The sequence below is a fragment of the Patagioenas fasciata genome, chromosome Z (genome assembly GCF_037038585.1).
Source record: "Patagioenas fasciata isolate bPatFas1 chromosome Z, bPatFas1.hap1, whole genome shotgun sequence".
NCBI lineage: Eukaryota > Metazoa > Chordata > Aves > Columbiformes > Columbidae > Patagioenas > Patagioenas fasciata.
Window position 1 is genome coordinate 46,250,525 of NC_092560.1, and position 15,120 is coordinate 46,265,644.

The window sequence follows — 15,120 nt, forward strand, 5'->3', positions numbered from 1 at the left end:
TGCCCAGAACTTTCTCCTGGAGAAAAAGTAAACACCTGCATAATGTGTGCACAGGTTGATGATCTGATACATCAGGTGGCTGAGTTGCAGACAACAGTAGTAGAGGAGCTGAGATGGAGATAGATAAGTAGTTTCAGAACTGTGCTCCTGTATCAGACACCAGCGAAAATGTGACACTGTCCTGAGTGTTTACTACCTGCCACCTGATCAAGAAGAGGAAGTTGATGAGGCCTTCTAGAGACAGTTGCAAGTAGCCTCAGGATCACAAACTCTGGTTATTATGGAGCACTTCAATCACCCATATCTGCTGGGAATACAACATGGTTAAACACAAGCAATCCAGCAGATTCCTGCAGTTCATTGATGATAATTTTTTTGACAGAGGAGCCAGTGAAGAGAGGTGGGCTGTTGGACCTTGTTCTAACAAACCAAGAAGGACTTGTTGGAGATGTGAAGGCTTGGGGCAGCCTTGGCTGCAGCAAACACGAGATGGTAGATTTCAGCCTTTTGACACTATCTCCCACAAGATCATCTTAGGCAAGCTCAGGAAGTGTCATTTGAATGAGTGCACAGTGAGATGGTTCATGAACTGGCTGAATGGCAGAGATAAGAGGATTGTGATCAATAGTTCAGAGTCTAGTTGGAGGCCTGTAACTAGTGGGGTTCCCCAGGGACCAATACTGAATCCATTCTTGTTCAATCTGTTCATCAATGACCTGGATGAAGAGACTTGAGTATATACCCTCAGCAAGCTTCATACACCAGAAGGCTGTGCTACCATTCAGTGAGATCTGGACAGACTAAACAGCTGGGCAGAGAAGAACCCAATGAAATGCAGTAATACCAAGTGCAGGGTCTTGCATCTAGGCAGGCATAACCCCAGGTACTAGTGCCTTCACTCACTGTAAAGCAGCCTCCGAGAGATGGACCGGAGAGACCTGGTGGACACCAGGTTGACCAGGAGCCAGCAATCTCGGCCAAGAAGACCAACAGTATCCTGCGATGCATTAGGAAGAGTGTGTTCAGTGGGCTGAGGAAAATTACCCTCCCTCTCTATTCTGCCCTAGTCAGGCTATATCTGGAGTATTGCATTCAGTTCTGGGCTCTACAGTTTAAGAAGGACAAGGAATTACTGCAGGGAGTCCTGTGGAGTGCTATGAAGATGATTAGGAGTCTAGAGCATCTTCCTTATGAGGAAAGACTGAGAGAGCTGTGTCTGTTCAGCCTGGAGAAGGGAAGGCTGAGAGGGGATCTCATCAATGCTTATAAATATCTCAAGGGTGGACATTGAGAGGTTGGGATCAGCATCTTCTCAGTGGTGCCCAATGAAAGGATTAGAGTCAATGGCTACTGATGGAAACACAAGAGATTCTATCAATATACGGGGAGAAACTTCTTTACTTTGAGGGTGCCAGGGCACTGGAACGGGCTGCCCAGAGAGGTTGTGGAGTCTCCTTCCCTGTAGGTATTCACCTGGACACCTGGACACATTTCTGTGTGATCTCTTGTAGGTGAACCTGCTTTAGCAGGTGGGTTGGATTAGATGATCTCCAGAGTTCCCTTCCAACCCCAAACATTTTGTGATTGCATAGTAAAGTAATTGAAAGACTTCAGAATTGTGAGCATATTAACTAATTCCAAGCTACCAACCCAGTCCCTTATAAACTGTAAATAAAGTGACCTGAAGAAATAAGTTAGAGGTTCTTGTCAATGTTATTCATGAAAATATTAATGTATCCTTTTTTTTGTATTATTTTACCCTGTAGCTGAGGATGACATTTATAAAAGAACATCACAGCATTTGTGTTTTAGAAAGTACCACTCTTTTTGTTTTGTATATTGTTCTAAATCTTTAAGAAATAAACTAGTTTTTTTAAAAAAATCTTATTTTAAATTTGTTTTAATTCTTATCATTAATAAAGCAGCTGAAGTTTTGTTTGTTCTTTTAACCTTATAATATGGTTATAGTTGTTGGGTTGCTGTAAATATCAGTAGGAGGAATTCACATAAGAACTAAGCTGGGATTAATATTAATAAATGTGATCATTGCATTCAAAATCCTTGCCATGAAAGATCAGTTAGCTTTGAGTTCCAAATTAGAACTGTCTTTTAAAGACTACCAAAAACAATTTTTAAAAAATGGACTGTACTTGATAGTCTTGCCTGTGTGCGTTTTGCATTAAATCACGATGGATAGATGTAGTAAGAGTAATATGGAATAATGACTTTTGCTTTGTAACAGACAAAGGTGTCCATAGCTAATAGAATCTTTTTTTCTGATAAACAGTTTTAATTGTACGATGAAACTGCTTAACAAATTCCATCAATAACCATTCTTATCTACCTTCCCTCTCTTAGTCATTTACTAAGGGGAGAAGTATGCAATTTTTGTCAGTCCCTTAGCCATTACCTTGATATCTAAAGTATCTTCTAGCATCTAGACACCACATTTAGAAGAGGAAAAAATTTATTACATTGTACAATAATAAGAATTGGTATTAGCACCTAACTAGACTACTCCACCTGTTGAAACAGCAGGAAAAATAGAACAGATGCACTCACTTTTACAGAAGCTGATGAAATTCTATTGATGGTGTAACTTCTTGTAGAAGAACTATTCTGTAGTTCTGTTAATACTGATACTGTTAATGGAGATAATAGTCTATCTATAGTTTGTTTTGTATGTTTGGATATCAACTGCTCCATGTCCCTTTTCTCATCAGTGATGGTTATTGACCATTGCATCTGAGCTAAACCATAGGCCTATAATGAACCACTTAAACTTATGTTATCTAGGTATTTGTTTCAGGGCAGGGTGTTGGGATTTTTTATTTTGTTTTGTTTGTCTTGTTGTTGTTGTTGTTATTTTTAGTGTAGACACTTATAGAGAATACAAGGTCCATTCAAAATATACTTTAAACAGGAAAAATATATTAACAGCAAGAAATGAGAGAATTTTGTCCCTTGGTGGTTCAAAAGACCAAAACTGAAAGTCAGGTTCAAGAGAGGATACCTTCACTAAACCACACCAAAGCAAACTAAACCAAAATAAAACAATGAACAAACCAAAATAAAATCAAACCAAAACAAGACAAACAAACAAACGAACAAGACAAAACAAAACAAAAAGACAAAGACAAAAAAGAGCATTTCAATTAATGTCAAGGAAGCAAATAGGGAATAGAATGATGTAGGGTGCAAAAACTAGATCTGACTAAACCTCCTGAAGATGACAGGGAGGAATTACCTATGAAACAAAGAAGTTGGAAAATGTGTTAATCTGAGAATAGCCTCCTGAAAGTCTTGTCTGACAGAAACCCTTGCTAATGAGCAAGATATTTGAGTTATGATCTCACAGAAAGTCCTAATCTGTGATACAAAATATACACAAGACTGAAAGCCTGAATACTACATAGCCAGGAGAAAGAATAATATGGTCTGGATAATGGACAGAAAGACCTTTCTAATTTTACAAGAGTAGTAGTGGTGTAATGTAGTTTCTTCACTTCAGTTAGACTTAAAAAAAAAATTCAATGTTTTCTATTTTTGATGTTGCAACTAAATCATATTATTTATACTTTATGTTCATCTAACCAAAAAATAGTCTAAGGGATTTAGGTGTCTACTCTAATTTTAGAGGCTTTAGAATATCCCACCTGACAAAGTATTTATTTCCAGGAGGGGGAGGAACAGAAAGAGGAGAACAACTGTGCTTACTCACCTTACTGTCTGAATAGATCACTGCAGACCAAAGTAAGCAAAACAAACAGCAGCTAGAGTTTAGAGATGAGTGAATGAGAGGTTGTCCAACAACTGGCAAAATGTAGCTCTTGTCTCTCAGGGTTGTTCAGGTCATGTGTATGATGTCCATTCTGGAGATAGCTAGTTGTAGATTTTTGTAATTGATGTTTAATTTTCATTTGATTTTTGAAATTTAACTTTTTTAAGGAAGGTTGCAAGAAAAGACAAAAATTCACTGAATGACTCTTCAAGAACATATGCAGCATAATTCTAAAATATAACAAGTAGCATCATAACTTGACAAATAATTAAAAAAAAAGAAAGTAATTTTAAGAAAAATGTAGAGGAAAAGATGAAGAACTTGTTCTTCTATAGGCAGTATTTTTATGGTGAAATTTACATTACATAATCCTCTACTCAAATTTTTTTTTTATCAGTAGTTTCAAAATTTACATTAAAACAATTATTTGCAATTGAAGAGTAATAAGCCATAGAAGACTATATCTGACAAATTATTTATGATTGAAATAACAAATGGTGAGAGGCAGCGGTGCATAAAAGGTGACAGTCAACATCACTAAGGGTAAAATGTTCCTGACAAATGTAACAACCTTCTGCAGTGGGGTTACAGCATTGGTGGATAAGGGGGAACTGACTTACACCATCTACCTGGACTTGTCCAAAGTATTATATGTTGTCCAACAAAACATACTGACTCTAAAATGTAGGGACATGGATTTGGTAGGTGGACCACTCAGTTGGTAGGGAATTGGCTGGATGGCCACATTCCAAGAGTTGCTATCAATGGCTCAGTGTCTGGGTGGAGACCAGTGACAGGTGGTTTCCCTCAGGGGTCTCCACTGGGACCAGTATTATGTAACATCTTTGTTGGGGACACAGGCAGTATGCCATCAGCAAGCCTACAGATAAAACCAAGCTGAGTGGTGTCATTGGTAGCTTAGAGGGAAGGGGTACCATTCAGAGGGACCTTGACAGGCTAGACAGGTGGGCCAGTACAAACCTCAAGAAGTTCAACAAGGCTAAGTGTAAGGTCTTGCTCAAGGCTTGGGACAATCCCAAATGTGGATGCAGGCTGGAGGATGAAGGGATTGAGAGCAGCTGTGCAGAGAAGGATTTAGGTGTGTTGATAGTTAAAAAACTGAGTATGAGCCAATTGCATCCTGGGCTGCATCAAAAAAGTGCAGCCAGTCAGTCAAAAGAGGTGACTCTCCCCCTCTACTCTCATGAGACCCCACCTGGAGTACTGTGTTCAGGTTTGGGAACCTCAGCATAAGAAAGACATGGACCTGCTCAAGGGGTACAAAAGTGATCAGAGGACTGGTGCACTCCCCATATGAAGACAGGCAAGGAGACTTGAGGTTGTTTAAACTAGAGAAGAGAAGGCTCTGGAGACACCTTATAGCAACCTATTAGTACTTAAAGGGGCCCTACAGGAAAAATATGAAGGGAATGCTTACAAGGGAATGTAGTGATAAGACAAGGGCTGACAGTTTTAAAATAAAAAGGAGTAGATTTAGATTGGATATCAGGAAGAAATTCTTCATTATGAGCATGGTGAGACACTGGAACAAGTTGCATGTATAGTTAGTGCACAAAAGATGTACTAGTCTTTATCTTCAGAATGAGGACATTCTAGTGTATTTCAACAACCAAAAAGACATAAGTCCCTAAGTACTGCTGATTTTGATGGATTGACTTCATCCCTATAAAATGCATGGAGCAGACAAGGTTAATATCTGCTATGAACATCCAGCTAAGTTGTAGGAAATTGGCAGACCTGTGCATGGTGTATTTGCCTTATAATAGCATTTTAGTACTGTATTTAAGTAACATACAACCCTCTTTAATGTCATGATCCATGACAATTTTGCTGATTTTTTGTAATGATTATAGTTATCTCCTTCACTACCTGTAAACTAATTTTCTGCTTAATTATCTCCTAACCTCATTGTCTGGCAGACAATTTGAAACTCTTGAGTGAGTGCCTTCTGATCTGAATAACTGTTAATGTTTAAAGCTTCTCATTTTAATATATCACTTTTCAGATGTTCATGTCGTGTATATAAGAATTATTTCAAGGATTAACACATTTTGATTTAACTCAAGTTATATATTGTTAATATACTATTTTCTTAGATGGTGAAGGCAAAGATCTAGTTCTATGAAATTTTGAGCTTGTTCATCTACTGTTTGCTCTGCAGGAGAAGTGCGTGTGATCTCTTTAGAATCAAAAACATTTCTGCACCAGTTACAGTATATGCTTTTGTATGGGGATATAGCGGAAGATTCGGCGAGGAGATTAGTTAAATATAAATACACTCAAGTGACTTGCACCAGTCTGTAGAAAACGCACATACATCACACTAATTGTTTTACTGACCTTGTGTACTTGATGAGTATAACCTCTGTGTTAGATAACATAGGCCTGTGAGAAACTCTAGGCACCTTATCACTGTGCCTGAGATTCCTGCTTTGTTGTAAGAAAGAGCAGGAGGCTGCACCTGCCTGAAGCCTTGAAATACAGGCACACTCAGCAGGCCCATTGATCTTCCAGCAGGGCTGAATTTACCAGCGCCTGTGTCCCCGCTGGTGTCACCTCTGCCTGGGAGCTTAGGTGTGGCTTCAGAGATCCCCCAGTAGAGAGGTAACTAAAATAAAACTTGCTCTTTGCAATGCATTCATGGCCTCTGGCTCTTCTTGCGACGTGCCTGCATATTTGTACACAGGTTTGGTTTTTTTTCAATAGTATTGTGTAAGAAACTCTCACCGATTTCTCCACATTCTTTTAAGGAAAAAGAAAAAAAAAAGTAAAAACAGGAGAAAGGAACATAAAACATCAGTATGAATACATCCTGCCAAAGACTTCTCTGAGTCATCCACTGAATCCACAATGCCTAGTATCTTCTGGTAGGAAACACTTTAATCTTATGATAAATTGTTTTCTGCCACCCCCCAGCAAAAACTGTCTATCCAGAGGTGTGATACAGCCAGACATTGACAGAAAATCACCCCTGAGTACACATTCTTCCGACCTATTCAGTTACTCTGCCTTTATTTCCAGCTATATCTTTGTATTCCTGAAAAGGAATTTTGAAGAAAAATATTACTTCCCCCAGGAAAGTGACTCCATTAATCAATCAGTACCGGTTCCTCATCTTCAGTTCTGGTCTCAGAAACTGAGTTTATAATGACCAAAAAGTTCACTGATTGTCTGGTCACCATCAGGCAGCAACCTTCACAACACAGTGGGGAGATCCCAGGGAACATCATGTGCTTATGCTTTAGAGGAGGGTGGATCAACAAGACTGTGCTTCGCTCATTGCTAAAGGAAGATTTTCACATCCCATTCTATTTGCCATGCTGCCTTCTGAATTCCCACTTTTCCTCAGGGTCCTTCAATTTTGGTTTTGAAATTCCCTATTGACTACATTAGCATCTGGGAATGAGGCAGTCATACAGAATGCCCACGGATGCTGGAACTGCAATTTTGACCACGTTCAATCACTACAAAAACTCTTTGCAGGGTTTGGTACTAGACAAACCACACTTTCCCAAAAAATTTAGACACATTATTTGTGAATGGCCAGGCACCATTCCCAGTAGGCAGTTTGTGTGCAGATATCCTTGTTTCAGAGGTGTCCTAGTTTTGGCTGGGATAGTTAATTTTTATTCTAGTATCTGGTATAGTGCTGTAATTTGGATTTAGTACAAGAATGTTGATAATTAATACACTGATATTTTAGTTGTTGTTGGGTAGTCAAAGGCTTTTCAGCTTCCCATGCTCTGCCAGGTGCACAAGAAACTGGAACATGGCAAAACAAGGACCACTGACCCAAGCTGGCCAAAGGGTGTTCTTTACCACACAGCTGTGCTCCGCACATAAACTGAAGTTGGTGGGGGAGAAAATACCAGCTGCCTAGGAACAAACAGGTTATTGGGTCACAGGTAGTGAGCAATTGTGCATCGCACATTTTTTATATTAGTATCAATATTAGTATTATTTTCTCCTCCTTCACTGTCCTATAAAAATGTTCTTATCTTAACCCATAATGCTGTTTCGGTTTTTGCTATTCCATTTCTCTCTCCATCCCACTTGGGGGTGTGGTGAATGCATGCTGAATGGTCCTTTTTGCTGGCTGGAGTTAAGCCACAACAAGAAGCTAAGGAAATATACTGGTATGGACATGTACTTTTTTATGCTGCTCAGCCATGCAAGCTGACCAATACATGGTCTGAGGACCATTTAATTAAGTAGTATACTATGGACTACTTCTCCAACCCCTAAAAATAATAATACTACTACTAATAATAATGTAACAGAATTTTAGGATGATGATTTTGAAGAAATAACAACATTCTTAATTTAAGGACCTTAATTGTTATAGGAACTCTGACCAAGTCAGCGTTTGGAGAGACTGATACTCCACATTTTTTTCAACATTTATTACTGGCTTTCTGCTTCCCAAGTTGAAGTAGAATTTGCTTTGGATTCATAAAATTACGCATATATTTTGAATCTTTTCTAAAAGATAGTTTCCAAATATGTTTATGTTTATTTGTAGTTTAATAAAATCAAATTATTACCTTTGAATCAGTATGGTCTTTAAGAACAAATAATCTAAGAGAAAAATTATACATCTTTTCAGGCAAATTATAGTAGCAAGAAAAATAATACTGTTTTTTGAGCAAACATCCCAGTATTAATATCAACATCACTTTTATTATCCATCAGCAAGCAAATAAAGTATTCCCATCCTTTAAAGCTTAATGTGTCTGATGTGAAATGCAGGAAAGTTAGAACACTCTTTGAAACTATTGAAAATTTTTCATATAAGCTGCTGGAGCACCTCCAAATAGGTCAAGAAGTCCATATATTTCAGAAGCAAGAAATTTTTTTTTTCCTAAGAAAAGCCAGGACACAGGTCCAGAAGGACCTCTGGGACCACATGTTCCTACAACTGGGGTATCATTCTCTTGTAAAGAGTTTGAGAGATAAACTTTCATGATCCAGATCACTTTCTTCCTGCATGACTTCAGCTGATATTGCTGTGTCGCAAAATGTTTCCCTGAATATATATGGACATATTAATCACTGTGAGTGTGAGTCAGCTAATTCTTCTTAGTTTAGAGGATTGCAAATAATTATTAGCCTTGGGGAAAAGGAACATATTCATATTCTAACCACAGCTCTTCCATTTCTGCTTTTCAGCCTGATCATTTTTTTTCTGTTGTTGTGTTTTAAATGAATCTTAAATAAACTTTATTTCTCTTTAAGTTTATCAGTGATAGCTTTAAAAAACTGAGTGACTCAGGTGGTAGACAGGTTTCTATCACAAGTATATAAAACTTGGTATCATTCTTTTTCTGCTTTGTGTAATCTTTCACCAGATTTAAGAGCTCTTTTCACAGAAACTGAGGAGTATGACCATGTTACTGAAAAAAGCCACTGACAGTAGTTACAGTGATTGTATATCAGCTGCACTTGCAGCTAAGAAGACATTTTTAAACTAAACTGCGTTTTAAAGAAGTATCAGCAAATAAAATCACCAATACTTTTATTCCAGATTCATAGGTAACAAAAGCTCTGAACATGCAGAATTAGTAGTAAAAGACAGGCTGCTACTTTATTAACTTTGAGCATACTTCAAAATTATACAGAATACTTCCTCCCCAACCTAGAAGTCTTCCCTGTTCTTTATTGGTTTACAGTAGAATCACAAATCCACAAATCTTTGTTGTCTTATCAGCTCTACGGCAGTGATCAGACAATTTAACAAGTAGTTCTACATCAGTCTTTAACTTGGATGGAATGAAACTCATAATGATAGACAAACTTGATTTAGAGGTGTCCAAAATGTCCCATATGCCCAGAGAAGTTATTACATCAATTGGTTGCTCTTATTGTTAAAAATGAATGTTTCTTTTCTGGTTTAACTTCCTGTCTTTGGGAAGTTGTCTGCTGGTTTAAAGAAGCTCCATCCAGTCCTCTCTCTAGGTAGGTACTTAATGGTAAGTCATCTCTTCATCCTCACCAGGACAAGGTAAATATGTTGAGTTCAATACTTGTTACTAAAGCTGAAATATTGTTTCTTGAAAGAGGATCAGATTAATCCTTTTTGTAAAAGTATCCAAGTAGGTATGCTAAAGTGTAAAAAAAAACACCCAGACATATATCATATGTGGCATACCCAGTAGAGTGAAAAGTTCTGAAATTAAATAGCTGAGCATTTTTCACACACAGTTGTAAACAAAAATTTTGAAAGGTTTGGCTTCTCATCTGGAAATTTTTTGACAACTCACATTGATGAATGACGGTTTTGTCAGGTTCTTGTTAACAGCTGCATCCCCCTCGCACAGCCCTGTGTTCAGAAAATCTATGGAGTCAACATGACATCAGATATTCCAACATTTTGTAAGATTAGTCAGAGGCATAAATGGAGATTTAAAAGAAAAAAAACAACCAAACAAAGAAAAAAAAAAGAAAACTTCGGTGGTGTACTTCTGTGGGGCTGAAATCATTAAGCATAAACCGGCTTTTGTTTCCCCCTTTCATTTTTTCTTAATATACAAGTCTATTATTTTTTCTTCATTAGAATATAATGGAGATATATTGTCAAATAAGTGTGCTTGAGGTCACACAAAAATACCCAAACCCTAACTACAACGCATCACAAAAGTGTTTATAGAAGCTCAGAATAGTCTTAGTTCCTGCTGATACAAGCAGTATGCTATAAACCTACTGGTTTAAGCTCTTCTTTTGTTGGCATCTTACTTAAACCATGTAAAAACATGAGGATTTCTATCCTCCCTTTTGTCCTCGAATACCCTTGGTGGAATTGAGTATTAATCAGAGCTTATATTTCCTTGTAGATGGTTTCTTTTTCTATAAAGAATATTGTTTATGTTATATCATTTTTATAACAAGTTTTTATAGCATGATACAAATTATGAAATTTAGTGCCAACCCTCAAAATAAAGACCAGAGCTGGTACGGAAAGGGCAACACAAATAACCTACAGGTGGCCAGAGTTGAATGTCAGTTCAAGGCATGTCTGCCACGTCAGTAAGAAATCCCTAAGTAGTTCTTCATGGCAATGATAATTTAGGTAGAATTTGTCAAGGAACTGGCTTGTGCAGAAATCTGGTTCAGGATCTGGAAAAAAAATAGAGGTACAGAATTCATGAAGTGCAAGTCAAGCTGCTCCTCTAGCTAGGACACTATTTTAAGAGCTACTTCTATGTCAGAAGCCATCATATAAGTATCTTTTCACAGGATTTGTTGTGTCTAGGATCTTCAGAGTTTGACTGAACATCTGATTCAAGATCTAATATGCAGAAAAGGTACTGTTTTTCAAGTAATTTAGTAGTTGAAAAACTCAGTATTCTCATACTTTAATGGAGGAAAGTATGACTAAGTTTTTTTGGCCCATGGCTAATATAGTCATATTTGTGAGAATAGTGTATTAGTATTCTGTGACATTATAAAATGTGCCATGATTTGCAGATCATTTAACTATAAAAATCTAGATATATCCAGATCACTATCTAAAACCAAAGACAAATTAGAACACAAAACATTATTGTGCCTTTTCTTTATTTTCATCATGTATGAAATAGCATTTAATGTGCCCTAAAAGCTATAAGGCATCCTTCTAAATGCAGAATTAAACTTCAGAATGTCATATTAATTGTCTAATGTTTATGGTCTTAGAATTCAATTTAAAAATGAAGTAGCCTTGAAATTAAGTCTGTCAAGCTTTTTAGGTATGCTAACATGTATTTGGCCACTCATATCTGTCGAGAAGAATGGTATGAATATGTCCATGTTATTCTAAATTTCAGGGAAGGCTGACATGTATTCTCAGATAATGATATACAGAAAATATTTTTATTCTGTTAGAAGCTTGAGGGTTCTCTGGAATTTCCATGAAATTACCATTTCTTACTGTAAGACTTCCTATTGTTTTCTATTGTTTTTCTATTTTCCTGTGTGTTCTTTACGTGTTCGTCCTCTTTTTTGTTTTCCTCCTTTCACTTTTTCCTATTTAATTACAACATAAAATGTACATTCTGAAATAGGAGCTCATTCTCTTTTGTTTCTGTTTTGTTTGATTGTGTTCCTGTTTTGAAAATATTTAAATTTAATGTACTGAGTATTTAAAACTTTATTCAAAATATGTTCAAATTGGAAATTTATTGAATATTTTTAACATGCAGAAAAGAACTTAAATACTTAATAAAGTCTAACTACATTTAAAATATTAATCATTTTGTGCTATTTTTCTTATCTGAAAATATGTCCATCAATGACGGTCAAACACAATTCAGCAAAGAACCGCAATCTTTTAAAACATCTGTGTATCCTGTGAAGGTCAGTGAGACTAAGGTGATGGATTATCATTACAAAAAATGGTCACTTAAGAAAGTAATATTTTTTCCATTCTTCTCAATTGGACTGAGGTCTCCAGCTGTCTTCTCTATGATCTCTCAGCTTCCTGACAAAATAACAGGCCAACATATTTCTTTGAGCGTAGTTTTTCTTCATTGTGGTTGTGACATTTAAAAGGCAATGGGCATTTTAGGAATGGCATTTTAACAAATGACAAATCTTACCTCATATTGTGAACAACAGCCATTCTGTAAAATGACAGTTGTTCACGCAGTGCCTCTGGTAGAGAGATTTGGAGTAGTAATACCCACCAATGAACAAAAGAAAAAAAAAAAAAAAACCAAAACAAACAAAGAAAAAAAACCGAACACAAAAACAACCAAACAAACAAAAACCAAAACAACAACCAACCATTCAAACAAATAAGAGTGCAAAAAATAGTAATTTATTTTGGAAAATTGTATGTTGTAACTTATCTTCTTCCTGAAAAGAAGGAAAAATGTTATGCCTGCACGGATTAGAGGGAATGTAGGAATGAAGGAAGGCGCACAGACTATATTTCTTCATGGATTCACAAAATTAAATTTGGTAGAGGCTCAGGGGATTAAAATCCAGAAATGACACAGAAAGAAGAAAATTGAAAGAATCCAGAAGTGCTACAGTGTAATCTGACTTTGGGCCATAGATTGCTCTTAGCAATGTGTGTTTACAACATAGTGTAGTTACACAGAAAAGTTAAAAGCTTATGTGACTTCACTCATATTCCATATTTTAATAGGATTGTTTTTCTCTGAATAGCATAAAAAGTGTTGACTTTCTTAAATGGGAGTGTCTTTTCATAGTTTCTCTGCTAACTTAATCACAACATTCCTACAATTGAAATCTACCCAAAATTATCTTGCCTACTTACATTTTCTGCCACTTTAGGGCACAGTTTCTATGTAAACTCTTTTTTGGTACAAAAATGTTGATATGCAGATATGCTTCTAATTTATGGCAGAATTTCAGCTTCTGAATTACTTTGATACTAAACCAATGCACTGTATTTGATATTAATTTAATGATAGTGCGTCCTCATTGTCAGGTTTTTTTATTCATCTAATACCTACCTAAATGGTTGGTTTCAGTTTCTTTATTAATTTTATACCTAAATAAATGGAGCAAAAAGATACAATAAAAACAGTAAGTTATTAGAAAGCATGTTTTAAGTGAAATTGTTGGTGTTTTGTTTTGTTTGGTTTGGTTTTTGTTGTTGTTGTTTTTGTGGTTTTTTTGTTTTGTTTTTGTTTTTAAGATTAGATATCATGTATGTACAAAATGGCAGGCTAATCCCTAATATATGAAGATGATGCGTTTTTACAAACAGGGAAAAACATCTGATCATAGCAGTCAGCTCTGCTGAAGGAGCGGAGGTCGTTTTCACCTAATGGTGCTGCCTCTTTAGGCGTCAACACTGTATTAATCACAGGAAAGAGTACAGGTTGCAGATCAGGTTTGCTGGCTCTTCTCTGGTGAATTCACATAAAGGATGTTCCTCTCATCCAAGTAATTCAGAAGGTGACAAATATTACAGATGCTGAATTTATGTGAATGCTTGCTCCCTGTTTATTAACTCATCAATCTTGTGAGAAATAAAAGGACCAAACCACAAGGCAAGTGGGTTTTTATTATACTGTCAGCTGAACTGTGTCTAAAAGCAATCAATATCTATAATTACTGAAACCTTCCTAGATATCTTAACCCTTCTTTAGTAGTCTACTTCCACATCTGACAGGTTGAACAAATCCAAAACTAATTAGAAAGGATGAAATTTTAATTAGTGCACTGATGTCTTTTATTTCTTTCTCAGTCTTACTAAAATGTATTGCATCATAATGGCAGACTGTTTTATAGTTTTTAAGCTGATGAATTAATAGCATACTCTTTGTAGAAAAGTATGAGTAGAGCAGATAAGCAAAAATTTGCAGAGAGGCTCTTTGAGTGAACAGAACTTTTTTTGCCATGGAAGTTTATTTTTTATTTTGTTTTTTATTTACATACATTTCTCTGTGTGTTTTCGAACTACTTTAAGAAAAAATAGAAGCATTTATGAGCAACAAAGATGTTTTAAAGCCCCAGGTCCCACTGTGAATAAAATTTCCAAGAAATAGGCATTATACTCTGAAAGACTATAATGTTTCTTTTATTCCCATCCTATTAAATTGCTAAAAATATATTGTACTTTAGAGTACCTGCCTTGGAAAATACTGAATACTATTTCACCTGTTCATTTACACTATCTGATTAAATTAGTCATTTTATTTTATTTTATTTTATTTTATTTTATTTTATTTTATTTTATTTTATTTTATTTTATTTTATTTTATTTTATTTTATTTTATTTTATTTCTAAACTGTAGGAAAAGGAAATCCAAGCTCATTTTGAAAATCACACTTTGCAATCAATATAGGCTGGCTCAAAAATTTCAATGTTCTTCACCTTGATTTTAGTCCAAATAATTACCAGCCAATAGTACATATAACTAAATTCTTGCAGATGCTATATTAAGAATACTAGAAATTACAATCATATCTTTTCTTTCCATTTAAAAATAAAAGCATTGTAGATAGCTTTGCACAGACACATGTAAAGATTGATAACTGACATCTAGATCAAAAAGAAAGTGTTGATTTCTAAAAATAATGTCTAGTTGCACATGTTTTTCATTTTCTGGGGTGACTTGTAGTTACCAGGTTTTGAATCAATGCTTTGCTCAACACAGATACTTTATATTAGAAGTAATCATTAATGCATTTTTTTCAGTCAGAAATTACTACATCATTTGTCAAACAAATATGGCTATTTCTATAAATAGAATAATATGCTTGATAAAAGCTTTTCAGACAATTATATTTGTATGCCCTGTAATCTTGTTAGAAGCAGAAAGAAACAACGACTAGCCTTAAGTATGATAAATAAACTTTATACC